Source organism: Staurois parvus, unplaced genomic scaffold, assembly GCF_062004578.1.
Source record: "Staurois parvus isolate SC_StPar_1 unplaced genomic scaffold, SC_StPar_1.0 ptg000548l, whole genome shotgun sequence".
Classification (NCBI taxonomy): Eukaryota; Metazoa; Chordata; class Amphibia; order Anura; family Ranidae; genus Staurois; species Staurois parvus.
The window spans coordinates 1,706,513-1,725,000 of record NW_028318344.1 but is presented as its reverse complement, the minus strand read 5'-3'; the positions used below and the strand labels follow the sequence as shown (position 1 = coordinate 1,725,000).

The window sequence follows — 18,488 nt, the reverse complement described above, 5'->3', positions numbered from 1 at the left end:
TCGCACAATTTCAAAATCGGCTTTGATGTGATGTGAGCGGGGGCTAAAACACAAACTGTTTGCAGTTTGCCAAATGGGCATACATATTACCCCGGTTCACATCTGTGCGGCCATGTGGGCTGCGAATTGCGTGGGGCACAAGAGCCCATTCATTTGAATGGACTCCCGTGCCCTGGAACACGCAGGGAAGAAGTCCCTGCACTACTTGGGAAATCTCAGCCCGCATGGGAACCTTGGCGGCGTACCATTAGAATTAATGGCACCTGCCTGAGGGTCCGATATTCCTCTGTGTGGGTGGTGCGGCTGCAGGTATTAGTGTGGTTCCCGCAGTGGCACCACCCGCACAAATGTGAACCAAGGCTTAGTCAGATTTGGACAGTTTGCCTGCCCGCCCGAACCTCCAGCTGCTGCAGCTGGAAATCATTCACTCAGTAATACTACCACCACCAAGTGAAGCTTTCACTGCCCACCTGTTGTCTTGTTTCAAAATGAAATCTAGTTGACAGACATCAAGAAGCTGGTGACATCAATGACCAAAAATGGTCATGCCAAGGAATGTCTTAAAGTGGCAGTAAAGCTGTTTTTTGTACCTTATACCTACAGGTCGTCCTATAATAAGACTTAGCTGAAGGTATTTGTAAAGAAGCACCGACGCATGTGCTCTGAAGGATGCCGTTCCTTCAGAGCTGTGTGCCATAAAAAATTACTCCTGCGTGGGAGTGACGTCATCGTGGTTCGACCATTCAAGCTTCCAGAGCCCGCGAACCCGGAAGAAGGACCGTGCAAAGTTGAAAGCCCTGTCAGCTGTGACATCACATCGCTGGAGGACTTTGTTTTAAGGTAAGTTTCAGATAATGCACTAGTATGCGATGCGTACAAGCACATTATGCAATTGTCTTGCAGGGTTTTTTTTTTTAAAAGATTGCAGTCAGGGGAGGACTGACAACTCATGGGCCCCCTGGCAATATGGGATCATGGGGCTCCTGTGTTCTTGCCCAAACTCAAAAAAGCCTATGAAAAAGGTACCAGGGGCATCTCATGGTCCCCCCTACTGACCCAAATGGTCAGTCCGCCCCTGATTGCAATTTAATACCGCTTTAACCTGTCTGTGTGTATGAAGTAGCACATCTATAAAATGTATATAAGCTACTGCAGCAAAACTGACATTTATAAAGAAAAATAAATTGCCTTCCAGAGGATTTACCCCCCTTCCTGACCAGGCCATTTTTTGTGTTACGGAGCTGCATTACTTTAACTGACAATTGCGCGATCATGCGACACCAAAATGAAAGTTACATCCTTTTTTTCTCACTAATTGAGTTTCCTTTCAGTGGTATTTGATCGCCTGTACGTTTTTCACGTGCACTCCGTGTTTGCTGGCAAAGCTGACAGGGGAGAGACCTGTGTATAAATAACATAGGTCTCTCTCCTGTCAGCATGGAAATGCTGCTTTGTATCTCTTTGCACAGCACAGAGATTCAAAGCAGCATGTCTCCAAAGTAAAACAGCGCACAGCACACAATTAACCCTTTGATCGCCCCAGGTGTTAACCCCTTCCTTCCCAGTGTCATTAGTATAGTGTCAGAGCTTTTTATTAGCACCAATCACTGTATTGGTGTCACTGGGGATGTCAGTGGCAGTTAGTGAGTTCCCACCCAGTGTCAGAATGCCCACCATAGTCCCGCAGTCCCACTATAAGTCGCTGATCACCGCCATTACTAGTATAAAAAAAAAACATCCAGTATATATCCCGCCATTTGTAGATGCTATAAGTTTCACATAAACCAATTAATATTCAATTATTGGGATTTTTTAGCAAAGACATAGCAGAATACATTTTGGCCTAAATTTATGAAGAAATTTGGTTTTCTTTCAAAATGTTTTGTTTATAGCTCAAAAAATAAAAAACACAGAGGTGACCAAATCCCAACAAAATTTGTGGGAATTAAGGACATAAATTTCATTTATGTACAGCTTTGCATGACTGCACAATTGTCAGTTAAAGTAACGCATTGCCACATCGCAAAAAATGGCCTGGTCAGGAAGGAGGGTAAATCCTCTGGAGGGGAAATGGTTAACAGAAAATGTAAATAGTATATAAACCCTCACACTTTTTTGACAAGTCCTTTATTACTCACTTACCCCCCTTCCTGACCAGGCCTTTTTTTGCTATTCAGCACTGCGTTATTTCAACTGAATTGCGCGGTCAAGCAACGCTGAACCCAAACAAAATGTATGTCCTTTTTTTGCAAAAATAAAGCTTTGTTTTGATGGTATTTTATCACCACTGGGTTTTTTATTTTTTGTGATATAAACGAAAAAAAACTGATAACTTTGAAAAAAAAAGATATTTTCTTTCGGTTATAAAAGATATCCAATAAACTCAAAGACTAGTCCTAAATTTGGGCCAAATTTGTATTCTGCTATGTCTTTGGTAAAAAAAATTACAATACATGTATATGAATTGGTTTTGTGTGACGGTTATAGCATCTACAAACTATGGTATATATATTGTAATTTACGTAGATTTTACATTCTGACTGCCTATCATATTTCTTGAGGTGCTAAAATGCCAGGACAGTGCAACCCCCCCCCCATGACCCCTTTTTGGAAAGTGCCACCCCAAGGAATTTGCTGAGAGGCATGTTGAGTCTATGGAAGATTTATTTGTTTTTGCCACAAATGTTTGGAAAATTACAATTTTTTTTTTCACACAAAGTTGTCACTTAAATGAAATATTGCTCACACAAGCCATGGGTATATGTGGAATTACTCCCCAAAATACATTCTGCTACTTCTACCGAGTTTGGGGATACCACATGTGAGAGACTTTTTGGCAACCTAGCCACATACAAGCCCCCAAAATACAACGAACACCTTCAGGCTTTGAAAGGGCATATTTCCTCATATCACTCCCCCACTACCTATCACTTTTTGGAAAGTTTACACCCCAAAAATTTGATAAGAGGTATGGTGTGTATTTTGCAGAAATCATTTTTGTCACTTTGTCATTGTTTTGAAAAAGAAAAGAAAATATACAATTTTTGTTTTCTTTCTACATTTTCCAAAAACTTGTGGCAACAAATGAGATCTGCAAAATACTCACCATGCCTCTTAGCAAATACCTTGGAGTGTATACTTTCCAAAAATGGGTCATTTGGGGGGGGTGCTTCTACTATCCTGGCATTTCAGGGCCATCATTAGAAGCTTATGCCACACATCACCCACACTTCTAACCACTTGAAGAACAAGTCTTTTCTGACACTTTTTGGTTACATGTAAAACATTTTTTTTGCTAGAAAATGACTTTGAACCCCAAAACTTTATATATATATATATATATATATATATATATATATATATATATTTTAAAGCAATTGCCCCAGAGTAGAAAATAGTGGGTGGTTCATATTTTTATGTCACACAGTATTTGCATAGCGATTTTTCAAAGGCTATTGTTTTTTTTAATCTTAACCACTTCCCGACCGGCTGTTGCATATAAACGGCTGGACGGTGGCAGTGCAGGGTTGGGTGGCCGTTTATAACGGCCTCCTCGCACCCTGCTTGTGCGCGCTCCCTGGGAGCGCGCAGCACCGCGATCCGGTGCCCGCTGTGTCCTCCGGACACAGTGAAACACCGATCGTCAGACGGGACCTCTGTACGAGGTCCCGATCATGTGATCACTGATTGGCCAATCAGTGATCACATGCAAAGTAGTAAGCAAGATGTCACTTGTGACATCATTGCTTACTACATGTGAAATCTGTGAATGATCACAGAGGTCACATGGTACAAGGCTATTCACAACAGCCTTGTACCATGTGACAAGCTGTGACCAATCACAGCTCACTCAGTACTTCTCAATGAGTGCAAGAATGCAGACAGAGAGAAAGAGAAATGCTTGCTTTTACATCCTATATGGGTGTAAAAGCAATCAGTGTAAAAAAAAAAAAAAATCTTCATCATCCCCCACAAGTAGTACAGTGTCACCATGGTGACACTGTACTGCTAGGGTGACAGTATGTAAAAAAAAAATAAAAATAAAAAATAATAATATAAAAAAATAAAATAAAAATGTAAAAAAAAGTTTAAAAATTATAGTTTTTGGTTATAAACTAATTTGGATTTTTTTTTACTAAAAAGATAACGGAATAAATTTTGGCAAAGATTTATGATGAAATATTATTTATTTGCAAAATTTTATTAAAAAAAACACTTTTTTTCAAAATTTTGGGACTTTTTCATTTACATAACAAAAAAACTAAAAATCCCAGCGGTGAATAAATACCACCAAAATAAAGCTTTATCTGTGTCAAAAAAAGATAAAAAATTCATATGGGTACAGTGTTGAATGACCGCGCAATTGTCATTCAAAGTGTGATAGCGCTGAAAATTGCCCTGGTCAGGAAGGGGGTAAAAGTGTCCGGTCTGGAAGTGGTTAATGCACAAAAGTACAATATACTGCCTAACTGCTTGATAAAATATAAAATAGGATGTTACGCCGAGTAAATAGATAGCAAACATGCTTTAAAATTGCGCAGGCCTGTGTAACAGCGATAAGCTACATACTTTTTTATCAATAGATGACACTTTAAAAGCCTTTACAGGTCACCAATTTATATTTACACAGGAGGTCTAGTGCTAGAATTACTGCCTTCAATACCTGTCCATACCATTTTTGGTCAATTAAACTGGTCCTATCAGCTGTATGAATATATGCCGTGGCTGGGCAAGTGGGCTTTATAGCAGAACTTTACCCACAGCAGTTTGATAACAATCAATGTTCTTTACCAAAAGAACGTACATTCTATATTAATAATTATACTACCAAAATTATGTGTGCTACAAACTGCCTCAATCATTGCTCCTATTTCTTCTTGCTGAAGGACACCATTTTGTTGAAGCCCACAGCAGTCACTTACTTATTGAACCCTCTCCTCTCCTTAGTTTCAAAACTATGTGTCACTTTATGTGATTAAAATGTGTGCATTTCTAGCCCTAATTGTATGCCTTGGCTTAGCTACAGGGGAAGGCTGACAGAAGCTTTACAATGCTGAAGGTCACAGGCTGCCAACGAGCAAGAAAGGGAGAGTTCATCAAGGTGATAAGCTAAGACAGTATCCTTGTAAATTAACTGTTTTGTGTCTCCCTGGTAGCAGAGTTTGTCCTGTCACCTCTCCTACTTTTCTTTTCTCCATCCCTAATCTGTGATCCCTCAGCATTGTCTGTATCATTCCTGATGCTCCCCCTCCCCTCAGCAGCAGGGCTGTCAGCTGATTGGCCTCTAGTGGATCTGATTTAGGCACAGCGCTGATAATAGAGAGCAACTGAGCATGTGCAGAGCAAGGTGAGACAGTGCATTACTGGATTTTAAACAGTATACTGTAGGCACTTTTTTTTAAAAATGTCTTACATAAATATAACTGCCAGCCTTGAGTGATCTGTCAGGATTGAATTTTCTAACTATAGTTCCACTTTAACTTATGCCATTAGGAATAGCCTGGGAAAATGGGGGGTCAGCAGAGGCAAGGGATTAAAGAAAACACACGCAAAAAAATCACATGTCCTAAAATGTAACTTCAATGTCAATAATTTCATCCAGTGACATGGATGACGCCCTAATGATCTGTCCACAGAAACACAATGACCTGATCCTCTCCCACTGAACACACACTGCAAATGACAGCAGCATGGCTGGCTGCTGAATGTCAACAAACTTACTGACCACATGCGGTCATGACAGTACATATGGTCATGACCATATGTGTTCCACGATGTCCAGCTGCTTTGTTTACAAACAGAAGCTGGCACGAAAGGAACAGTCATCAATGTTTTTGTTTTTTAAACTTTAATTCAACAGATCAGAAGAGAAGAAATTGGAGCATTTCCTCATTAGGTTTTATTATTATTATTATTATTATTATTATTATACAGTATTTATAAAGCACCGATAGTTCGCTCAGCGCTGTACATTACAAAGGGGGACAGAACATGTGACAGAACAATACCAATACAATGAAAAACATGAGGGGATCGAGAGCCCTGCTCTTTCGAGCTTACAATCTAGAAGGTTTTACATAGATTTCAGTTTGCAAAATTAGTTTAATCAAATTTAAAATTATTAGCAACTTTGCTTGTAGCAGATTCACCACAAACGGACAATTCGCCAAGTTTTATAGTTTTATATTTAATATTTATTACAAGCCCAGTCAAAATGTTAAAAAACCTTGCCATATTATGAAGATGCAATTTCCCCAGATATTGCTACTTTTTGGCTGTCAAACTCCCTTGGACACCAAGCTCTGTTGGCAGTTGAAAACCGTTAAACACAGGAAAAAACGTGTGTACCATTTAGCCGCATGTAGCACTTGGACATTTGTTTATTTCATTGGTCAGGGTACTTGCCATTGAAGTGAACAAAAGCCAAGTGATGAAGACGGCTAGTGCTCACGCGCATTTACACACGTTCTTGCTGCGTCTTTTTGACCAAAACGTTCCTTCCCTGAACACAATTCTTCTCCTTTCAGGACAGGGAGTCTTAACTGCCCCTAAATTCTGCTACTGCTCTGGTAAAAGCCTATGTGTGCATGGACACATAGGCTTTTTAATGTGTTGAGTTCAGGGACTTTGATAAATAAAAAGCACCAAAAGCTCCTAAACTCAGGTTTAGGAGCAGCTGCGTGCATTAGGCCCTAAACAGAGTATCAAAATATAGTATGTGGTAATAGAAACACTTTAGCTAGAAGAATCCTCGGATTAATTGTCATAATTTGTAAATTACTGTGAAGCTCAGGCAACTTTCTATCCAAATTATACACAATCATGTCTCCTGACAAGGAAGCCAAAAGAGCCAAAAATGATCTTGTATCCTGTTCTACTGTTTATATCTGGTGTGTCATCCTTTCCTTGAGAAACCGTCCTGATTAAATGTACTGACAACATGTCCGAACCTGTAATGTACTGTTATAACACGTATCAGAGAAAATGCCAATCATCACACAGACCAGAATTAATTTACCATTTACAACCCATTGAATGTCATTTGCTTTATGACAATCCTATGTTTAAGAAAATAAAATATTAGGCATTCAAGTAATATATGTATCAAGTATTGTGGGGCACATGCTTTAAGGCACTACTGTTTCTGTGCTACAATGTCTAAATGTTCCCTTCAAGGCCTGCGATTTTAGACATTATTTCTCTATTTATTATGGTAAGGCATATATGTTTTAAAAAAAAATTTTTGTCATTTAAATATGAAATATTGTATAATAATATTATGAATTCTTTTTTTTAACCCAGGAGGTGAATCCTTGGATTTTCCGGCGTATAAGACGACTGGGCGTATAAGACGACCCCCCTACTTTTCCTGTTAAAATATAGGGTTTGGGCTATACTCGCCGTATAAGACTACCCCCCTCTTCCAACCAATCACGGCAAGCAATGTACCAGTATTTTCTGTGCACACTGTGCACACTGCATACAAAGCCTGCTTGGATTGGGTGGGTCAGCTCTCCCTGCCTGCCCAGCCCTGCCTGTCTCCAAGATACCATAAATTGCACAGAACTGCCACAGACATTATAATATTAATAATTAATTACCGTATCTCATAGCAGTTAAGGGGACAAGGTCGGATGCAGCAGTACCATACCGGTACTTCCGAGCTGACACTTCTGCACATGTCTAGGGCAGCAGTAGACGATCACTGATCACCATTCCTCGCAGAACTGCATGAGACGTCGGATGCAGCCGTTCAGTGCTCGATTGATCGTGACTGAAACTGTGACATGCGCAGAATCACTGTGTATCCCTTCTCTGCATATCACAGTTTCAGTCAAGCTCAATCGAGCACTGCTGCATCCGACGTCTCATGCAGTTCTGCGAGCTACGGTGATCCGCGATCGTCTACTGCTGCCGAAGACATGCGCAGTAGCGTCAACCCGGAAGTACGGTAAGGTTTCAGCACAGCACCCGGCGTATAAGACGACCCCCGACTTTGTAGACGATTTCCAGGGGTTAAAATGTCGTCTTATACGCCGGAAAATACGGTACTTCTTTATGTTTTGAAAGCTTTTTGTTTACTTTCTTGAAGAAAAAGTCTGTTATATACAGAAACTTAGTAGCTTAAACAGAAATGTTCATTTACAAATGGGTGACCCATCAGCAGTGAGCTATCCATATTGGATGTCTCAGTTCAAAGTTTTAGTTAAACAAATAGAGCTTAAAGCAGATAGCCATTGGTTTGTTCAGTTCATCCATCATCCTCTAGGAAACATGTCATATATTACATATTTATTTACAAAAATAAAACTGTATCTTAAAAACTAAAGTCATAAAAAAATAGTTTATATAAATAGTAAACATTATACAAAATCAACTCATTTTATATATATATATATATATATATATATATATATATTGCCAAAAGTATTGGGACACCCCTCCAGAATATTGGATTCAGGTGTTCCAATCACCTCCATGGCCACAGATGTAAAAAATAAAGCACCTAGGTATGCAGATTGCTTCTACAAACATTTGTGAAAGAATGGGTCGCTCTCGGGAGCTAGGTTGCCACCTGTGCAATAAGTCCATCCGTGAAATTGCCTTGCTACTAAATATTCCACAGTCAACTGTTAGTGGTATTATAAGAAAATGGAAGCAACTCAGAACAACAACAACTCAGCCACAAAGTGGTAGGCCACCTAAAATGACAGAGCAGGGTCAGCGCATGCTGAAGTACAGAGTGCGCAGAAGTCGCCAACTGTCTGCAGAGTTAATAGCTGAAGACCGCCAAACTTCGTGTGACCTTCAGATTAGCACAATAACAGTGCGTAGAGGGCTTCATGGAATGGATTTCCATGGCTGAGCGGCTGCATTCAAGTCTTATGTCACCAAGTGCGATGCAAAGCGTTGGATTCAGTGGTGTAAAGCACGCCGCCACTGGACTCTAGAGCAGTGGAGATGTTCTCTGGAGTGACAAATCACGTTTCTCTGCCTGGCAATCCAATGGACGTGTCTGGGTTTGGTGGTTTCAAGGAGAATGGTACTTGCCTGACTGCATTGCAGCAAGTGTAAAATTTGGTGGAGGCGGAATTATGGTGTGGGGTTGTTTTTCAGGGGTTGGGATTGGCCCCGTAGTTCCAGTTATGAAGGGAACTCTTAAAGTGTCAGCATACCAAGACATTTTGGACAATTTTATGCTCCCAACTTTGTGGGAATAGTTTGGGGATGGCCCTTTCCTGTTCCAACATGACTGCACACCAGTGCACAAAGCAAGGTCCATAAAGACATGGATCAATGAGTTTGACGTGGTGAAACATGACTGGCTTTCACAGAGTCCTGACCTCAACCCGATAGAACACCTTTGGGATGAATTAGAGTGGAGACTGCAAGCCAGGCCTTCTCATCTGACATCAGTGCCTGACCTCACAAATGTGTTTCTGGAAGAATGGTCAAACATTCCCATAGACACTCCTAAACCTTGTGGACAGCCTTCCCAGAAGAGTTGAAGCTGTTATAGCTGCAAAGGGTGGGCCAACTCAATATTGAATGCTGCAGACTAGGACTGGGATGCCATTAACTACTTCATGACTGCGCTATAGCCAAATGACGGTTACAACGCGGTTGTCCAGTTCTGGGAGGGCATCATATGACGTCCTCCCAGAACGCACCCTCCCACCCACCCCCAGCGAAGCGCACCCGGCGCTGTCCATGATCGCTGTGTCCTACTTACACAGCTGATTGCATGATGAGGTAAAAGATCAATCAAAGCGGCCTTTTACAACGTGATCAGCTGTGTCCAATGACACAGCAGATCACCGAGTAAATAGTTGCTGGTTATCTGCTGCACTTTCCTCACACTGTCACAGAGTGAGGAAAGTACTGCTGATAACTGAGAAATGTCACAGAGGACATCTGCACTGATGATCAGTGCCCTGATGATCAGTGCCCAGCAGTGCCACCCACCAGTACCCAGCAGTGCCTCCCAGCAGTGCCCATCAGTGCCACCCAGCACTGCTGCCCAGCAGTGCCGCCCATCAGTGCTGCCGGTCAGTGCCATCAGTCAGTGCCACCAGTCAGTGCTGTCAGTCAGTGCCGCCAGTCAGCGCCGCCTCATCAGTGCAGCCTATCAGTACCCATCAGTGCTGCCTATGAGTGCCACCTCATCAGTGTATATCAGTGCTGCCTATCAGTGCAGCCTCATCAACACACATCAGTGAAGGAGAAAAATTACCTTTTTGCAAAATTTTGTAATAGAAACCAAGAAAAACTTTTTTTTCAAATTTTTTACTATATTTATTGTTTATAGCACACAAAATAAAACACCCAGTGGTGAGTAAATACCACCAAAAGAAAGCTCTATTTGTGGGAAAAAATGATCAAAATTTCATATAGGTACAATGTTGCATGACCGCTCAATTGCCATTCAAAGTGTGAGAGCTCTGAAAGCTAAAGGTTGGCCTGGGCACGAAGGGGTAAAAGTGCCCAGTAGGAAGTGGTTAAAGTTCATGTGCAAGTAAAGGCAGGTGTCCCAATACTTTTGGCAATGTAGTATATATATATATATATATATATATATATATATATATATACAGTCAGGTCCATAAATATTGGGACATGGACACAATTCTAACATTTTTGGCTCTATACACCACCACAATGGATTTGAAATGAAACGAACAAGATGTGCTTTAACTGAAGGTTGTCAGCTTTAATTTGAGGGTATTTACATCCAAATCAGGTGAACGGTGTAGGAATTACAACAGTTTGCATATGTGCCTCCCACTTCTTAAGGGACCAAAAGTAATGGGACAGAATAATAAACATAAATCAAACTTTCACTTTTTAATACTTGGTTGCAAATCCTTTGCTGTCAATTACAGCCTGAAGTCTGGAATGCATAGACATCACCAGACGCTGGGTCTCATCCCTGGTGATGCTCTGCCAGGCCTCTACTGCAACTGTCTTCAGTTCCTGCTTGTTCTTGGGCCATTTTCCCTTCAGTTTTGTCTTCAGCAAGTGAAATGCATGCTCAATAGGATTCAGGTCAGGTGATTGACTTGGCCATTGCATAACATTCCACTTAAAAAACTCTTTGGTTGCTTTTGCAGTATGCTTTGGGTCATTGTCCATCTGCACTGTGAAGCGGCGTCCAATGAGTTGTGAAGCATTTGGCTGAATATGAGCAGATAATATTGCCCGAAACACTTCACAATTCATCCTGCTGCTTTTGTCAGCAGTCACATCATCAATAAATACAAGAGAACCAGTTCCATTGGCAGCCATACATGCCCACGCCATGACACTACCACCACCATGCTTCACTGATGAGGTGGTATGCTTAGGATCATGAGCAGTTCCTTTCCTTCTCCATACTCTTCTCTTCCCGTCACTCTGGTACAAGTTGATCTTGGTCTCATCTGTCCATAGGATGTTGTTCCAGAACTGTGAAGGCTTTTTTAGATGTCGTTTGGCAAACTCTAATCTGGCCTTCCTGTTTTTGAGGCTCACCAATGGTTTACATCTTGTGGTGAACCCTCTGTATTCACTCTGGTGAAGTCTTCTCTTGATTGTTGACTTTGACACACATACACCTACCTCCTGGAGAGTGTTCTTGATCTGGCCAACTGTTGTGAAGGGTGTTTTCATCACCAGGGAAAGAATTCTTTGGTCATCCACCACAGTTTTTTTATGTGGTCTTCTGGGTCTTTTGGTGTTGCTGAGCTCACTGGTGCGTTCTTTCTTTTTAAGAATGTTCCAAGCAGTTGTTGTGGCCACGCCTAATGTTTTTGCTATCTCTCTGATGGGTTTGTTTTGTTTTTTCAGCCTAATGATGGCTTGCTTCACTGATAGTGACAGCTCTTTGGATCTCATCTTGAGAGTTGACAGCAACAGATTCCAAATGCAAATAGCACACTTGAAATGAACTCTGGACCTTTTATCTGCTCATTGTAATTGGGATAATGAGGGAATAACACACACCTGGCCATAGAACAGCTGAGAAGCCAATTGTCCCATTACTTTTGGTCCCTTAAGAAGTGGGAGGCACATATGCAAACTGTTGTAATTCCTACACCGTTCACCTGATTTAGATGTAAATACCCTCAAATTAAAGCTGACAGTCTGCAGTTAAAGCACATCTTGTTCGTTTCATTTCAAATCCATTGTGGTGGTGTATAGAGCCAGAAATGTTAGAATTGTGTCAATGTCCCAATATTTATGGACCTGACTGTATATACATTCAGTCGTATCCGACCCTTGGCGATTGCATGGACCGTCACTCGTAAGTGACTTTTTCCATGAATTCTCATATATATATATATATATATATATATATATATATTAACGTCCTCCTGGACAGTCTGAGGTGCAAGCTGGCAGCATTGGATGGACCCGAAGCATGATATATCAGAGGTGTTCTATTGGATTTAGGTCAGGGCAGTGTGGGGGCTAGTCAATGGTATCAATTCCTTCATCTTCCAGGAACTTCCTGCATATTTTTGTCTATGAGGCTGGACATTTTCATGCACCAGGAGGAACTCAGGACCCACTGCACCAGCGTAGGATCTGAAAATGGGTCCAGGGATTTCATCCGATACCTAATGGCAGTCAGGGTACCATTGTCTAGCCTGTAGAGGTCTGTGTGTCCCTTGCCATGTCATAGAGATGCCTCCCCAGACCATCACTGACCCACCACCAAAACGGTCATGCTCAATGGTGTTACAGGCGACACAACATTCTCCACGGCTTCTCCAGACCCTTTCATGCATGTCACATGAGCTCAGGGTGAACCTGCTCTCATCTGTGAAAAGCACAGGGCGCCAGTGACGGACCTGCTAATTCTTGTGTTCAATGACAGATGCCAATCAAGCTCTATGGTGTTGGGCAGTGAGAGTACAGGGCCCACTAGAGGATGTTGGCCCTCAGGCCACCCTCATAAAGTCTGATTCTGATTGTTTGACCAGAGACATTCACACCAGTGGCTGGCTGGAGATCATTTTGCAGGGCTCTGGCAGTGCTCATCCTGTTCCTCCTTGCACAAAGGAGCAGATACTGGTCCTGTTGATGGTTTAAAGACCTTCTGCAGCCCTGTCCAGCTCTCCTAGAGTAACTGTCTGTCTCCTGGAATCTCCTCCATGCTGTTGAGACTGTTGAGACAGCAAACCTTCTGGCAATGGCACATATTGATGTGCCATCCTAGAGGAGTTGGACTGCCTGTGCAACCTCTGTAGGGTCCAGGTATTGCCTCATGCTACCAATAGTGACACTGACCATAGCCAAATGCAAAACTAGTGAAAAACAATCAGAAAGGATGAGTAGAGAAACAAATGTCAGAAGCCTCCACCTGTAAAACCTTTCCTGTTTTGGGGATCATCTCATTGTTGCCCATCTAGTGCACCTGTTGTTCATTTCATTAACACCAAAGCAGCTGAAATTGATTAACAACCCCCTCTGCTACTTAACTAACCAGAGCAATATCCTAGGAGTTTAATTGACATGATGCTATATTCTGATTAAAAAGTGTTCCTTTAATTTTTTCGAGCAATGCATTTTTAAAGCAGGTAGGAACCTACAGAACCATGCAAATCTTTGTTTTCTTCTTTATTGTCCACAAAAATGTTGGTATTGCCTTTAACAGTCTTTTGCATTGCTTTATTTTTTTAAAAAATCTGCATCATGCTGTGGTTTTGATTCTGATGGCTTGATTTTTATTTTTTAATAGGTGATAGTAAAAAAAAAGGGAAATGTGTCTTTTTGACAACATTTTGTTCCATTTTTGTCCTTTTTTTAAGGTCTGTGAACTGGAAAACAACAATAAAAAAGGAACAAAGAAAAGAAGACAGAAAGGAAAGAAGACTGAATCAAAATGCAAGCACTGTTTAAAATAAGGATTAAAGCAAAATATGTTCTGTTCAGTTCTGTTTCTGTGACAGAATAAAAATGCTTGGCAAATATGTTATCTCTGCTCTCTTGTAACACATAGTAAGAATTCCCAAATCATTTTGACGCAAAACTTCCAAAAATAGTGCAGTGTTCTAATCCTTACAACTAGGAACATGACGTGCTAAAGTCTTGCTCGATGTCACTACAAGGTAGAAGATCCTAGCATCCTAGATCCTAGAAACTGTAGTTAGCACTGCTGTGAAACAAAAATAATAATACTTATATCAGCTTTTATACATGTAAGATGAGTAATACCATAGAGAAGGAAGGTGGAAAAAAAGGGAAAAGGAATGAGAAAATTTGACAGTTTTCATATCCTTGAAATTTTGGCTAAAATCTGAAACGTTCTGCAAAATCTAGGCATTTTGGCAAAATGTTTTGGCGCACAATTAACCCTTTGAACACCCTAGATGTTAACCCCTTCACAACCGATGTCATTAGTACAGTGATCAGTGTATATTTTCAGCACTGATCACTGTATTAGTGTCACTGCTTCTTACAAAGTGTCAGTTAGTGTAAAAATGTCTGCCGTAATATAGTACCGCAGTCCTGCTATAAGTTGCTGATCGCCGCCCTTACTAGTAAAAATAGAAAAATTAAAAAAACTCCAGTATATGTCCCATAGTTTGTAGACACTATAACTTTTGCTCAAAACAAATCAATATACGCTTATTGTGATTTTTTTTACCAAAAATATGTAGCTGAATACATTTTGGCCTAAATTTGTGAAGAAATTAGATTTTTTAAATTTTTTTTGTTGGATATGTTTTATAATAGAAAATTAAAAATATAGTTTTTTTTTTTCAAAATTGTTCATCATTTTTTGTTTATAGCGCAAAAAAGGATAAACATTTCATTTGAGTACAGCGTTGCATGACTGCGCAATTTTCAGTAACGTAGAGCTGTATCGCAAAAAATGGCCTGGCCAAGAAGACAACCAATAGATTGAAACACATCAAGGTTTGATGACGTACTCTCCACTGACATCACTTCTGGGCTGTGGAATGCAGGACATTTCAGTAAGCGGAGTGGATAGTGACCATCTTCCCCTAATTTACTAGCTGACTGGACTGGGTGCTGGTCTTAGGCACTGAATCATGTGAGTAAACTTTTATCTCTATACAAAATAAGTTTATCTGAGTGGTTTTACACTATTAGATCCTTCATCTTATCCTTTTTATGACTGGGCACATACCGTGAGCTGCATATTATCTGGAGTACATAGAACGGTAGAGACCACATTGGGGAATGCCCCACAAGCACTGCTGACCATACTAGAAATAGGTGGCTCAGGGAGGGTCAGTCCATGTGGGGCTGTTAAGTGGAGCACTTTAATAGAAGAATTATCACTGGTTCATTATTTTTCACACATTGAGACTATCTTTTCTGGATTCTGTTGGACTTTTAGGTTTATTTAATGCTTGATGGATATCATTCATATTATTTTGTTAGGTATGCATTTATTATGTTGGGACAAGCACAGTTCAATTTTTTAAACAATTTCACAAGCTAGAATATGTCTAGAATATAAGGATGTTACAAAATACATAATAATGATGCAATACATCATTATTTCTACAGGCTGGTGAGACATGGATGATGGAACCCTCAAGGCTTACACCTGATTAAACTAGTTGAGGTGACTCCTTTTAAGTATCCTGAACCTATTGTTACAAAAACTAGCACTTCAATAACAATTTGATACACAAAAAAATCAACACAAATATAAAAAAGAAAAACAACACAGTAGGTTAGTCCATGTGAAGGAATTGTCCTTACATGGGCAGTAGCACACCTTCTGCAATGTGATAATGCCACACCCAGATGATCATTGACCTTTTATTTGCCCTTCGCGGAAGGATAGGCTTATTAAAGCTTAAAATCAAACCTGTTGTTTGTTATTGTAGGGCAAAATAGAAGATTCACTTTAAAAGTGACCCCACCAATTCTTCATACTCATTTTCATTTTAGCATCTCAGGCACCTGGCATTGTCACATAGAGCCTTGGAAAGAGTTCTCAGCCCTGGGTAAGCATGAAACTGAAACTTGGACCTTACTCTAGGTTAACTCACTCTGTTTGCTCTTGTGAGCTGAATGCAGGGCAGGGGAGTTTAGTGAAGGTAAGTATATACACCTGATAGATAAAAAAGTGTCTTTGCCATCAAGTTAGCGAAATGCTTCTGAGTCACGCAGTATAAGACTGGAAGCAGAGCCTGGGGGTGCTAGGCCTACCGTAAAAGTGTAACTTCACTAAAAGTCATGGGGAGTATAAATGAGGCCTAAGTCATTAGAAGTATCATTATATTATCCAAAAATCTGGTGGTTATTAAAGGGTATAGAATTAGGGGTAGCGTGTTCTGGTGATTCACTTTCTTATGACATAAGATGAACTGTTATAGTAGAACTACAGTGAAAAATAAGATAAGAATGAGTACCTCATTAAAAGAAAAAATAACAAAACCAGCTTTTGGTGTGATACTCAGCTTCAATCCAGAGATGTCACCCACTGTACACTTTTCTACTGCTAGATGCCCTCAGTCTGATGACCAGTATCATTTAAAGTAGAAGAAAGGCATAACTGTGACTATTCTTAAAAATGCTCCCTTCCCTCTCCTCTCACTTATCTTGCCCAACCTATATAAAAAAGACATGTCTACTTACCTATTTTTAATACTCTCTGGTCTAGTCACATGATCCTAAAATACAGTGATTATTCATTTTGTTGTCACCCTGCTCTCTCTTTCTTTCAGCATGCTTCTTGTCAGCATATGAACTGACTGGTTCCTTGTACTGCCTCTTCCTGTCACAGTCCAGCCCTGCTGTACAGAGACTGCAAGAAGCTGATACCAGGTCATGTTCAGGTTCTTACACTGCTTGTGTTTAACTGGTTCCTGCCAGGGCTATTGTACAATGACAGCCGGGGGGGACCATTTTCGTTCTGGAAGGACAATATATGACGCCCTCCCATTTTTGCTGCGCATGTGTGCCTCTGGGGGTGCTCAACACAGCAACCGGTGGTGAGCTGTGTTTCTTGGACACAGCTCATCACCAATCAGGGTAAAGAGCCAATGATGTTAGCTCTTTACCATGTGACCAGCTGTGTTCAATCACAGCTGATCATGTGTAAACAAATGACAGTTATCAGCATCTCCTTTCCTCAGTGCTGTCACTGTCTGAGGAAAAGAAAGCAGACAACCAGCTTTCCTGTGATGGGGAAATTTACACTGATAATCAGGGCGCTGATCATCAGTGCCCTGATGATCAGTGCAGCATATCAGTGCCCATCAGTGCAGCCCTATCAGTGCAGCATATCATTGCCCGTCAATCCATCCCCATCAGTGCTGCATATCAGTGCCCATCAGTTCGTCACCATCAGTTCGTCACCATCAGTGCAACAAGTCAGTGCCCATCAGCGCAGCCCTATTAGTGCAGCATATCAGTGCAGCATATCAGTGCCCATCAGTGCAACCTCATCAGTGCAGCCTCTCAGTGTCCATCGGTGCAGCCTCATCAGTGCCCATCAGTGCAGTCTCACCAGTGCAGCCTATCAGTGCCATCAGTGCAGCCTTATTAGCGCACATCAGTGAAGAAGAAAAATTACTTATTTGCAAAATTTTATAACAGAAACAAGAAAAAGGTTTTTTTTTCAAAATGTTCAGTCTTTTTTACGTTTGTATAGCAAAAAGAAAAAAAAACAGCACTATTTGTGTGAAAACAATTATAAAAATTTCATTTGGGTACAGTGTTGCATGACTGCGCAGTTGTCATTCAAAGTGCCATAGCCTGGGCAGGAAGGGAATAAAAGTGTATGGTATTGAAGTGGTTAAAACACATTTAAAGTGCCCGTAAAGGATATTTTTTTAATTAAAAGAAAAGAAAATGTTATATTTACCTGCTCTGTGCAGTGGTATTGCACAGAGCGACCCCATACCTCTTCTGGATTCCCCAACTGGCACTCTCCCCTCCCTCTTCTTACAAGTGCCCCCTCAGCTAGCCATCTGCTGTGGGTGCACCCATGCGGGCATGCTTTCAGTTGGGTTGTGCATGTCCATAGACACACACAGTGTGACTTGGCCTCACCCCTGCTCCCTCCCTACAGGATCTGACTGACAACAGTAGGAGTCAATGGTTCCCACTACTCTCAGAATCTCCTGTGAGATGTAGAAGTCAATGGAGTGGTGTTGCAGCCAGGACAGCACTGGATTGAGAGAGGAGGCAGATTTTGGGGCAGGGGGAGAACCGATAGAATGCATTAAGGTAAAAAATGCATAGGCTTTAGAACCACATTAATGATATCTTATTGAATATAGAGCTGTGTTGATTTGTGTCTTTTATATGTGCCTAGAGCTCAGCTTTAAACTCACTTCTTGTTGCAGCAACAGAGAACAAAGCTAAATAAGTCCATGAGACTGCTGAGTATCTCAGAACATTAGTAGCTGTTGGCTAGTTACTATGACAGCTCTTTCTGCCCTATGATTCTACTATTGACATGGTTACTTTTGTTTCTATGGTTAACATTAAAAGTAAAATAATGCTCAGGAAAA

General features: G+C 40.9%; 1 long non-coding RNA gene across 1 annotated transcript in view; it reads left to right on the top strand.

Moving 5' to 3' along the window:
* LOC149451114 (uncharacterized) overlaps positions 1 to 13,955 on the top strand; it is a 19,309-nt gene extending 5,354 nt beyond the window's left edge. The window contains exons 2-3 of the long non-coding RNA XR_016315142.1: positions 5,027 to 5,101; positions 13,794 to 13,955. This is a non-coding gene — a long non-coding RNA (uncharacterized LOC149451114). The remainder of the gene's footprint in view (positions 1 to 5,026; positions 5,102 to 13,793) is intronic.
* The last annotated feature ends 4,533 nt before the right edge of the window (positions 13,956 to 18,488 follow it).